Genomic DNA, 12,574 nt, shown 5'->3' with positions numbered 1-12,574 from the left:
ACTGAGTGTCTGAGGTTATGTACGTCCTGTTTATCACAAGGAATGTGCAGGATGTGGGTGAAGGAAGGATCCTGGAAAATCCCTGGGACTTTCTGTCACTGACTAGAAGAAGGATCCAGGGACTCTGCACCTTGTCACATGGGGACAGCCAGTGGGTGAGGGGAAAATACAAGAAATACCTGGCTTGCATTGAAAGCTGGCCTCCACTATTTGTTGGATGACCCTAGGTAAGTCACATACCCTCTCGGATCTTCCATGTCCTCATCCACGTGGTAAAGAGGATCACAGGCACTGGGCAGGGGGTTTCTGGGGGGAAACAGAGTCCATGCCAGAAACCTAGCATGGTTGTTGCTGACAGATTTCTGCATGAGCACAACTCCAAAAAGCTAGTTGAGTGTGTGGATTTTGTTGTTCATACATGTCTCATAACTTTCAAAGAAACAAGGAGCTGATGCATACCACACAGATAGCTTTTCTAAGAGCCAAGAGATGCATGTTACTGTCTTTCTCACTGACATTGGCAGAAACTCCTTTCTGAAGTGGGTCTGAGTTTGTGCCTGTCTGAGTAACTAGAAATAACTGTCATCTAAATGTGGGACATAGATGTGTATTTCAGGTGTTTATTTCAGTTAAGAAATTTTCAAGTGTGGCTAGTTTGATCCATAGGCTAGAGGGTAGCAAATAAAAGGGAAAAATAAAATTTTAAAGGATTAGTAAATAGAAACAGAAAATGTGGTGTTGTGTACAGTGGAGTACTATCCAGACATAAAGAAGGGGAATCTTGAGTCATTTGTAAAAGAATGGATCCACCCTGAGACCATAATACTAAGTGAAGTAAATCAGACATGTAAGCTTAAATATCACATAGCTTCTCTTATACGAAAACTTATTATATAAATAAAGTATAAAATAAAAGAGAGATAAAGAAAAAAAGAAAGTTATTGTAATCCAGTGTGGATAATGTATTTAAAAGTCTACCTTGACTTTAGTATAATTGCTTATGTGGTTTATATTTTTTGGACTATTAGGCAGTTAATCTGCACGCATTATAATTAGCTTTATAAGATAAATAAATGAATCTGATGCTGGCAAAATAAGAGAGAGTGGGGGAAGGGAAAAAATTGAAACATACATGTACCAATTCTCACCATGCATGTGATCATTATGTACTGCAAGCATGTACTAATAAACGTAAAAAAAATAAAATAAAAAGATTGGAAATTAAAATGGAAAAGATGAACAACAACAAGTGTTGGGGAGCATGTGGAAAATATCCGTGCTCTCCCATTGCACTGGTGGCAATATGAAATAATGTTACAGCCACCTTGGAAAACAACTCAGCTGCTCCTTAAAATGTCTAACATACAATATTAATCTTGGAATAACCATGATCCAATATTTAGTTACTTTCTTTCGTTGCCGAGACAAAATACCTGACACCCAAATTTAAAGGACAAAAGAGATAAATAATTGTAATTAGCGTTTCTGGCTACAGCCAGCTGGCTGCAAGGAAGAACAGCATAGCAGCGTGGCAGGGAGGAGGAGAAACAGTCCACGGCAGGCAGACAAGAAACGGTAAGCAGTGAACTTCCTTTCCTTTTTATTCCCATTAAATGGGCCTCCCCATTATACACACTCAGAACTATGCTAAACCAATCAGTGCACTAGCTTACTTATCATACACCCTTAAGCCATATTCACACACCCCAAATCCAGCCATCTCCAAAAAGTTCCACTGATGAGTACCCAAGGCTTTGGGGGACAAGAGATTTGGAGCTCTCAGAGGCTACAGTTTAAAAAGTAATAGACTTCACCTTAAAAGAACAGAGAAAAAAATAAGGACAGCGTAGACTGAAGAGAATTAGATATTGTAGGGAGTCATCACCAGAAGTCAGTCCCTAAGGAGACTTTCTCTGGGAGCAAGAATCTGGAAAAGAGAACAAGAAGTAAAGTCCACCACAATGAAGCCCAACGCTTGCAAAATTAGCTGAGGAGAGAGTTCATCCCGATGGTGGGGCTGAAGGGGAGGTCATCCGTGCGTTTTGATTGTGGCTGCAGCTCGAGGTCTTCCCATGATAACGCTGCCTTGCATAGCACGGCGTTCTGATTCCGTGTGGTCTCAGCAAGACTAATTTTATTTATTAGGGGTCCGTGGAGAATCTGTCAAGTGGTACACAGAGACAACGCAGTGGGAAGTCAAAAATGTTGTGGAAGGTGGATGCTGCCCATGCCTCCTGGTTTTCTGCAAGTTCTTCGGTCACCAAGTTGACCATTTCCTTTAGTGTCCAGGTCCCTGGCCAGCGCTCTCGTCCTCTCCAAGCTTCCCTTGACACTGCTTGTCCAAGCCCCACAGATTTGGACAGTTTACATTTGCTCCAATAGAATTTTTTCTAATAAATTATTCTAGTTTAAAAAATAAAACCTCATTATTCTCCATCACGAAGCCATGTAAAAGCTATAAATTTAAATAGAAGGATGTCCCATGAAAAATCAGGCAAAATAATCAGTGGCTCACTGATTTCCTCTGACCCACAACCATATATATATATATATGAAAATGGAGATAAAGCCTGAAGTGAATTTGTGGCTTGTCTTTAAAAATTTCATGTCACTTAATGGATGAGCAATTGTGTACATTGCTATTTTTTCTGTCTCTTTGTATGTATTTATCAGTGCATCAACACAGAAGCAGGCTAACAAGGCTAGGCTGGGTAACGCACCAGCACAGCGTGCAGCAGAGAGGGTCTGGGTTTGATATCACATGGTTCTATGATTGATGTCCGAGACTGTTCCCAAACTTTTATGGACTTTCTGTTGTGAGCATGTTTTTATTTCTGATTGGCACACATTATCCAGTGAATTTCCTGTCCCCACACCCCCTCATCGTCTGTCCCCTGCTCTCCGGGTGGTTTCACCCCACACATGGTGCGCCTCTGTCCTGTGTTCCCCATCGGGCACCGGCACCAGACTATGGCAGTATCTTGCTTATGCTTGGGTAGAAATGGGATAATGGGGTCACAGGTGATGCAGCAGAGGAGTCAGCATCCATCTCTGTCCTACTTTCCCTTGGTCAGTCTTGCTCAGGGTCCTGCTGGCCAACCATTCCAGCCTCCTGGCTCTGCCCGCTGCCCCACTGACAGTGTCTGCCAGCCCCCCTTTTCTCCCCTCTTCCACCCCTGCCACCCATCAAGAGGAAGCCCCGCGGCGCTGCTTTCCTTATGAATTTCCAGTTTCTGTCATTCACAACTCTTCGCTGTAGTAGGTACAGTAATGAACCTCCTGTGCTCCAACCTTGTCCATTCTCCTAAACAAGTGTACAGGCCAGGCCTGGTTAGGAACAGTGAGAGGGAGAGGTGCTTTCCAGAGCCAAATGCACTGTAGATTTCTAGACTGTTCTAATGGTAGGCAGCTGGTGCGAGCCTCGGGATCCACCCCTTTCATGCAACCCCTGTCCTCATAGACGCAGAAGCCAGATATAAGTACACCCATGGGCCCGGCTGTGGGCTAAAGCTGGCATCTCGGCCAGTCTCAAATTCCTGTTGTGGAGGCAGCCTTCACTCTGCGGACCCCTCCCGATGACCTGGCTGAGGATTAAGTAGTGCCTTGGAGTATCCCTTTCCTGATGTTGCCATAACAAATTGTCACAAATGGGTGGCTTAACACGATGGAGTTCTGGGAGCTAGAAGTCTAAGATCAAGATGTCAGCAGGGCCACGCTCACTCAGAAGCTTTTTGCTCTTCTGGTTCCTTGTGGCCCAGGTGTCTTCTGGCTCGTGATGACCACTCCGTTCCCCTGTCTCTGTCTTCCCTTCCATGTGTCTCTATGTCTCAGATTTTCCTCTTTTTACAAGACATCAGTCATTAGATTTAGGGTCCATCTGTGAGATTTTTAGGATTTCCTCCTAAGTTCCTTTACTTAATTACATCAGCAAAAAGTCTATTTCCAAATAAGGTCACATAATAGGTGGCAGGAATTGAACCAGGACATATTTTGGGAGGAAGACACAATATCACTCTCCACACTTGGCTTTAAAAGTATGGCCTCTTGGCTTTGTGGCTCAGAAAATGCTAGAGAAGAAGTTCACAGAGGAGAGAGGAGGGGAAAGGTTGCAGGGCCAGGCTCAGGGCAGTGGGAGAACAGTCAGCACTGGACAGCAGGGCAGGCTTCAGTGCAGAGTCCTGTGGCCACCCCGTCCTGTATCTTCCACCTTCAAGTCTCCAGACATCCAGACTCCTCTTCCAGACAAAGAGAAAACAAGCCACCTTCTTCTGAAATATCCAGCAGAGCTGGTTAAGGACACATAAGTCTCTGTAAGCCGAAGAGCTTGGCTGTCCCCTCCTGGGATCCTGGCTGTCACCCTCACTTTGTGGGGGTGTACAGAGCACCTGAGCTTACTGGGGTCTTCTTTTAGGGTGCAGTGTGAGCATAGGAAAGGAGGGAGTGAGGAAAAGGTATGAATCAGAAGCTCGGGATGTTTGGGGGTGCTTTTCAGGTACCTGCTTTTAGACAGGCTCAAGGAACTAAACAGACAGCACACTCCAAAAAAGCAGGAAGGAGAAGATGATGGCCAATGGGCACCCCATGGTCAAGATGCTGGACTTGCATCCTAGCACGATCTCCTGGCTGCTGTATGACCTTGAGCAGGGGAGGGGGACTCAGCCTCTCTGGACCTCAGGGCCCTCATCTACTCAATGGGGGTAGTAAAAATGCCCGCCTCGCAGAGCTGCAAGTGGTGAATGAAATGCTATACATAAAAAAGACTGCCAGGCACAGAGTAGATGATAAATAAACACCAGCTGCTAGAATGAAAGGGAAAAATCATCAGAGTGGTGTTGATTAGAAAAACAGTAAGAGACACTGGTTGCTTTGTTCAATGAGGAATGCCCAGAAATAAAGTTTAAGAAGAGGTCAGTACTTAAGGCCGAATGGCTCGGCAGGCACAGAAGTGGTGAAAAGGCCCCGTGCTCCATTCTCTGTGGTTGGCAGCAGAGAGCCTCTCCTGTCTGAGGCCTGGCCTTCCAGGCCAGCCTGATAAACAGAATGGACTCGAGCTGTGCATTGCTCTCCAACAGGCCTGGCTCTGGCCCAGCTGGGATGAGTATTTCCTTTCCAGCATTCCAAGAGGCACAGCGCTGAAAGATAATTAAAATCAGCAGCCATAGAGAAAACGGGACTGAGGCCTCCCGAGGGTGGAGGAGATGGGGCAACTTGGATTAATAATTACAGACACCCATCTCTGCAGGGCCCAAAGGACAAGTGTCGAGATGCTAGCTGTCAAGTTCGAATGGTGTTTATCTGTCTGGGTGCCTTGTTGCTGACAGGCCTCAAAGGAGCTCTCCGAAGTCATTTTTGGGAGTCTAGTGGACAAACAGCTTGAACTTTACCTTACTTTACCCTGTAACTCCAAGGAGAGTCCAGAAAGGCTCAGTTTTAATGGTCTCTCCCATAGGCCTGTGACATGGGTCATATCATTCCCCCAGCCATCACTGGAAAAGTGGAGAGGCAGAGAAATGAGGCATGTGACCGAGTGTGGCAGGCAGCTGGGGGCCAGAACCTCCCAGACGTGTGCAGCTGTGACTCAGCCCAACATGCCCTGCCACACATGGTCTCTGCAGTGAGGCAGGGGGTGACTTCCATGTCTGTGAGAGGCAAAGAGTGGAGTTGTCATTGATTTCCATCTCTGGGACCTCCAAGGACCAGGTAGCCAAAGACGACAAAGGCCACTGTGCCAACCCACAGCAGAGTCTGAGAATGCTTAGTGCCACAATTAGGACAAATGAGGTTTTCATTCTCATCTGCCTTTTCAACGTCTATCTTACAAGCTCCTGCCCCTCCTAAGGGCACACCTTGGACTACACCTTAGACTGCCAGCAAGCTACTCTAGGCACGAACCAAGCCTCTCTCCTTCCTCCCGGCTCCCATCCGCAAGGGCGGAGCAGAAGCTGCCATCCTTACCCAGGTTGGCATTCTCTCCACAGACACATCTGATTGGTCCAAGATGTGGATGTTGACTCCAAATAAGACTCCATGTTTATTTTCCTGGCTCGTGTTCCAATAACAGCTGTGACTTGGAATTTTAGGGCCATCAGATTGGGAGCAGACAGAGTCTGCAGTGAGAAGTCAGTTCATCCTGAACGCTCACCCCAGATCGCCTCCTCCCTAGCTATGTGTCTGTAGGAGAGCTTCCTGAATTTGTTGATTAGGAATAGCAATGCCTGTCACACGGCTGCTTAGAGGGTTGCATGAGATAATAGATATTAGGAGCCGGATCTAGAGGTTAGCAATAACTAGTGATCCTCTTTCCCTCTTCCTTCCTTAGTTTCTAAAATCAGGCAAGATCAACGCAGCCTGAGCATTGTGATCCCAACCCACTGTCTAAATACTATAATTGCAATTAAGTGGGGAGTTTAATTGAGCCTAAATATAGGTCTCGCCAGCTCACATAAGATATTTTAACCATGGGAACATATTTATATAAAGGTTTTAATACAAATCAGTTGAAGAAATACGTACAGAAGAATGAGAGTATAAATAGTGAAGCACATGCTCAAGTAGCTAGCTATATGTGATATACAAATTTTAGGGCTTCCATGGTGGCTAACCATGCCTATGACTGGTCATGCCAGCCCCCCGCCCCCACCCCGCTTCACCTGTCCAATAAAAAGGCCCTTTGAACAAGGTCAGGAGGACCTATGTTAGCCAGGCTTCTGCCTGAGTGGGTTGTGCTATTACCATGGGCTGCTAGTAGAGTTTGCCTATGATCTTCAGAGAGTTCACGATATCTCACATCTTTTGATTCCGTAGAGCAAAAGAAATTGCTCCAGTATGCTACACAAGCTAGAAAGTCACATAAATAGACAGCAGAGCCTTTGAATGGGAAGGAAAGGTATTTGATCACCAATGCAAGCAAAGGTAGGGCCAGCCAAAGGGGTGGTATCAACCCACAGGTGAAGCCAGTCACAACTGTAGATCCTTATTGCCAGGGGTAACCAGGAAATGTTTTGCTCCTATCAGAGGCTGAGTCTTATAATACAGAAATTATACAGAGCCAATCTGTAAGCCTGATTAATATCTAAACATTGTGAAAAGAAAACCACAGCAAGGAAGGCAACATTCAAGATCACACTGTTAGTAGATGGTGGGGCCAGGGCACCACCTCAGGGAGCGATGGTATCGGAGTCCCTGAGTTACCATTTCTATACTGTTCCCAGTACCTAAGTGGAAAAGAACCATAGAAATAAGCCCTTTGTGACTCCAGGTTTGGCCCCTGGTCCAGCCTAATGCGCGTCACTGTCAAGTATTTTTAGACACCCCAAACCTCAGGCCCCATGCAGACCTACTGAGTTTGAATCTGCCTTTAACAAGATCCCAGTCGTCTTGTGCACCTCTACAAAGCTTGAGCATCCAGCTCTGCATCTGTCTCTCTCCAAGCCCTAGTGCTCCAGCGAATTCCAAGTCAAAATAAGGTTTCCTGGTCACGTGACTTTAGGGCAAAAACAAGACAAACAAAACCAAACAGCTTTTCAATGGAGCTCTCAGAGCCTTTAATAGGGGACATATATATATATTAAGATGTTCTTGCTGGAGATGGAGTTTACACTATTCCTCAGATGTGTTTGACCTTTAGATGTCTCATTTTTTGAGAAGTTTGCAAAATTAATATACTATATAATTCACCTTTAAAAATGATTGATTTAGATCAATGCCTTGTAACACAGTTGTATAAACAGAGTCCAGAGACATTATCAATTTGTCTGAGGTGGCAGCACTTGGGGACCCTGGAGGTGTTATCTGCCCACACAGCCCTGATAAGGACGCATGTGAGGTGGGAGAAATCCGGTGTGTTGCCGATTCTCACACAATTCTTGGTACAAAGCTCTGAACCCCAGACACGTGGGGGCTATTTTCTCATTCACCAAGGAGGTGGTTCTCCAGAAGACATCACCCGAGTGTCCTGCAATTTTACTCACTTCTGACTTTGTCTGCCTGGAGGCAATCCAGATCCCACAGGTGGAGGACAAAGTCCCACAAGAATGCCCTCCTACCTCTGATGCCAGTTGCAAATGGTAGGTTGTCAACTCTACTCATGACCAACTGGCTACAAACCAGAGTTCCTACAATTGCCTCTTGGGATTCAATTAATTTACCACAGAGGTTCACAGAACACAGAAAAACACTTCACATTTACATATTTATTACAAAGGATATTACAAAAGATATAGATGAACAGCCAAGCAGAAGACATGGACAGGTCATGTGGGAAAGGTGTGGAGCTCTGTACCTGCTCAGGGTATGTGGCCTCCAGGCATCACCATGTATTCAGATCTCTGAACCCAGTCCTTTGGGTATCAAAGGAAGCTTCAATATATAAGCATGATTTCTTAAACCTTTGGCAGTTGTGATTGATTTAAACCTTGGTCCCCACCCCTTCCCTAGAGTTGGGGTTGGCTGATGACACTGAAAGCTCCACCCAGCTAATTGCACGGTTGGTTTCCTTGGCAACCAACCTCCATCCTGAGGCTATCCAGGAGCCCACTAAGAATCACATCATTTGAACAAGAGATTCTCCAATCACCCAGAAGATTTCAAGGGACTTAGGAGCTCGGTTTAGACATTGCTATCACTCGGAAATTACAGAGGTGTTAGAAGCTCTGTGCCATAAAGCATTATGCATCTCAAATAGCTACAAGAAAGGTTTTTTTAAGGTTCTCATCACAAAGAAATGATAAATGCATGAGTTGATGGGTAAGCTAACTACTTTGATTTGATTAATATGCAACGCATACAGGTACTTGAAACATCAACTTGTAGCTCATAATATGTTACTTATAAAGTGTCAAAAAAAAAGACAAATAGAAATTTCTCCTAGCACAAGAAGTTTTAGGAGGGTTTTTCAATGGTTTTAGAACCCTTATGCCCAAAACAGTATCGCTGGATCCAGATGCCTCATCCAAAATGACGTACCAGCCATAGGGAAGATGTGCCTGGGTGACATGGAAAAGGCAGCCCAGAGCTGGGGACACTGTTTCCCCAGGAGATGCCGGCAGCTGACCCCACGTAAATGGTGGCTGGAGCTTCATCATGAAGAACTTGATAGAGCGCCCCCCAGACACAGGCAATAGAAAGGCCTCGAACACATCCCTCCCTCCCGCACATGTCTGTACTATGCATGATTGCTTAAAATCATAGTATAAATGTCTTAAACTATTGCCAGTATTTATTTCCAATGTGGTGGAATGACGTGATACTTTCTTGGTTACCCCTTACTTTGATATTTGCCTTGTTTCATAATAACAATTGTCATGAGAAATAATGAATTTCAGAATTCTGTGTAAATATTTGTAGCACACTAGATACCTCTGCTTTTAGGATGAAATAAGTCATTTGGAGAAAGACTTTTAAATTATTACAAATTATTTTCTAGGTCCAGTGACAGCTCCCTTAGTTCTGAGGTTACACATCGCCTGCCCAACCAGAAGCCTTTGGGTGCCTTCTTGGCTTTGCCATCTGGGGCCCCCCATCTTTCTCTCCACCCTCCCCATGCCCTAGTTGGCTGTCAGGTATAGTCACATCAGAGGCTTACTTGATTCTCCCTCTCTCTCCACCATGAAGTAGACATCTGCCTCCAGTTTGTAGGATCCATTTCTCCTTTATCAAATTGTCTTCAGTGCAGGAGAGAACAGCAACTCCAAAATCTGACTGGATTGCAGAAAACTTTTTGTTTTATAGCAGAAAGTGCTCATCCCAGGCTGCCTTGATGGGACGTAATGAGCAGCCAGCCTCAGAGAGTACACCAAGAGAAGAAACTTCTGGAAAATAAACCACAGGTGACCTCGGTGTATAGGATTCACATCCTCTGGGTGGGGCCTCCCGGGTGCTGTACCTGCCTGAGTTTGTGGGCTCCCGTGGGTGTGTGTGGACCACCAGTGTTCAAAAGGCACAGCTTTGACACAAGACACAGTCCCTAAATGAAACTATCACTCCAAATCATGGCAGACTCTGCTGCTGATGGAAAAGCCAGCTGGTGGGCCCTAATGTGAGACTATTTCTCAGAATCTCTAGCCTTGTACCACTAACCGGGTACCACAGCAGGCACTGGTATGTGCTCCCCATGTGTAAGAGTTGTAAACACCCCAAAATCTGTTGGGACCAGTTCCCAGGTCCTTCTTGATTTACTGCCAAAATTCATTTATCCCCTACTCACCAAGTTCCAGACCCTTGATGTCACCCACCTGAGTCGAACCGAAGACCACCAGAATTTGGAGAGTTCTTTTAGTCCTTTAATGGCCAAAAGGACTTGAGGGCCTGGTGTTGACTGGAAAAGGCCTTGCCTTTCCATAGAACTCGGCACAAAGGACCTTCGTGTTTACAGGAATCTGAAGTATGAAATCACTGGCCAGGGTCAGCAGCCTCTGTGTGTCTGCGAAGTGGCAGAGCTTAACTCCTAAGTGAGATCACTGGTGCTGACAGCTGGGAGCCAGGGCTTCAAGGCCATTGCTGTACAGGAGTTAATGGTCCTGGTGCAGAAGTCCTTCCCAAGGGGGATGGGGATTCCAATCTGCAGACACCCACCCAATCTGCAGTGGCTGGGCGCTCAGAGGGCTCCTGTGGTGTCTGAGCCATCACAGGCACCCGGTGAGATTATCAGCTCAAACTGAGTGCTTCTGAAGTGTGGATAGAGGGCAGAGGGAGATAAGCTGCCCTGGACTTCCTGCCAGGCAGCTCAGAGCCCAGAGGAGCCTGGGAGTCCTGGGACAGTGTGCATCCACCCTGTAATGGTCTCAGCATGCTGGGTTGAGTTTTGGAATCCAAAAGACTGGTCTGCTTGCTACACACGTGGCTGTAGGCAGATCACTTCATCCTTTTGAGCGTCAATGTTTGCATCCGTAAAATGGGATTTTCTTCCCTGCCATACGCATTCCACAGAGTCTTCTGGACTTTAAATAGATCATCATATGAAGCAGCTAGCCAGGCACTACCTAGAGTACATAGGAAACAGTAAGCATCGCCTGTCTTTCTCTTGTTTCTTTCCTTCTTTAGACTCCCATTCTTCTCCCCTAAGCTGATGGGAAGCGACTTAGTTCCATCATTCTTCTCAGAGCCTGGAAGGTAACCGGCCATCTCAAGGTCCCTAGAAGCAGGCAGCACTGGTTTAGGAAGCCAGGAGCAGGCTATGGGCTGGGCTAGTGTCGGATGTGCTGGGGACTCACAGGGAGAGGAGGGAAGAGGGAGGAGAGAGGCGGGAGCTGTACTTCATTTGCAGAGCTGCTCCAGGCAAATAACATCCTTAAATACTACGGACGTGATAAAGTCAAACAGCCTGGCTCAGGCATAAAATTTTTGTTCTGTTTTCGAATCCAAAATTGATTAGCTTGTCAGTCCAGTCCTTTCTGCCCTTGACGTTCCAGCTCTCAGCGAGACCAGGTTTGCCAGGGTCGAGTTGTAATTTCCTGAGCTCCAGCAATGTACGCTTGGGAGGATGCTCAAGGCTGCGGAAGGCCAGGTGCGGAAGGTTCCGCATGGCAGAAAGTGAGCCTCCTAAACACTCCTCTGTTACCCTCACAGATTTAGCTCTCTTTCCTGCTCAGGGTGTGCATGGGCACACTCACACCTGCCACACCCTGTAGGCTGTGTGTCTGCAGGAGCCTCCCAGGCTTCACACGCAAGCATTTCCATGCTGTCAGCAGAGGAGGCGGCACAACAAAGTGAACCTGAGAGATCAGGCAGTTAGTCCAGTTCTTCAGGTTTTCAGCTACTTCCACCTAAAATACACAGATAAGGTGGGGGTGGCTGGTCCATTCTGCTCACATCGCCCAATTAATGACCTCAATGTTTCTGCCACCTTTGTGTGTATAAGGCATAGCACTGATACTAGCCAGGTCAAAGGAGATGGGTACTAACCGAGCCCACAAAGACAGAGTTTCCTGGTACCTGTGGGTGGCACGCTGCATCACAATGTTATTTAAGCAACAAGTATTTATTGTGCTGGGTGCTGGGGACACAATGATGACTAAGCAAACACAGTATTTGCCCCGGGAAGACATTTATTCTGATAAAGGAAAAAGACAAAGTAAATAAATACAATGAAAAAACATTATAGTAAAGAACACAGTGAGTCAAAGACTTCTTTCTATGCTTTTGGAAGCAATTTTTGCTAATTGTGCACAAAAGTAATTAACACTAGTGGGCGGAGTCAGGCTGCCTGAGATGGTTCCCTTTCCCAGCATGCCTCTAACACAGCCATGGGCCCCTTCCCCAATGAAGAAGACAGTGTGAAAGAAACAGATGTGCAGGGGAATCACGACTCAGGCATGAGAAGCCCTGAGCCTGTGGCCTCCAATATTTGCATGATCTTGAGCAGGAAGGCACTTTATTTTATTTAAATTTTTTTTTATTTTAAAAAGCAAAATAGAAAAAAAGGATAGAAATGATACAGAATTTCAAAAAAGAAAAAAGTAAGGAATTAATGCTAGTTAATATATTGCATATTGTTATCTTCAAACTAGTTCAGGTCACAAAATCTAGACACAAAAGTGATCAATCAAATAATGACAATATAAGCTGTATTGTCATT

At 45.7% G+C, this 12,574-nt stretch overlaps 1 long non-coding RNA gene across 4 annotated transcripts in view; it reads right to left on the bottom strand.

The window, feature by feature from the left end:
• LOC134471453 (uncharacterized) overlaps positions 1-11,188 on the bottom strand; it is a 63,749-nt gene extending 52,561 nt beyond the window's left edge. For 2 of the 4 annotated variants that reach the window (XR_010040914.1, XR_010040913.1), the window contains exons 1-2: positions 10,233-11,186; positions 9,584-9,809 (exon numbers count right to left, since the gene is read on the bottom strand). This is a non-coding gene — a long non-coding RNA (uncharacterized LOC134471453). Of the gene's footprint in view, positions 1-9,583; positions 9,810-10,232 lie in introns of all 4 variants that reach the window. The other 2 variants (XR_010040915.1, XR_010040912.1) reach the window with 2 other exon arrangements.
• Positions 11,189-12,574: the final 1,386 nt, after the last annotated feature.

Source organism: Cavia porcellus, unplaced genomic scaffold (assembly GCF_034190915.1).
Source record: "Cavia porcellus strain 051 isolate PalLab524CR breed Dunkin Hartley unplaced genomic scaffold, mCavPor4.1 scaffold_1, whole genome shotgun sequence".
Lineage (NCBI taxonomy): Eukaryota > Metazoa > Chordata > Mammalia > Rodentia > Caviidae > Cavia > Cavia porcellus.
The sequence above is the reverse complement of the archived record's forward strand: the minus strand, read 5'-3'. Positions and strand labels throughout refer to the sequence as shown.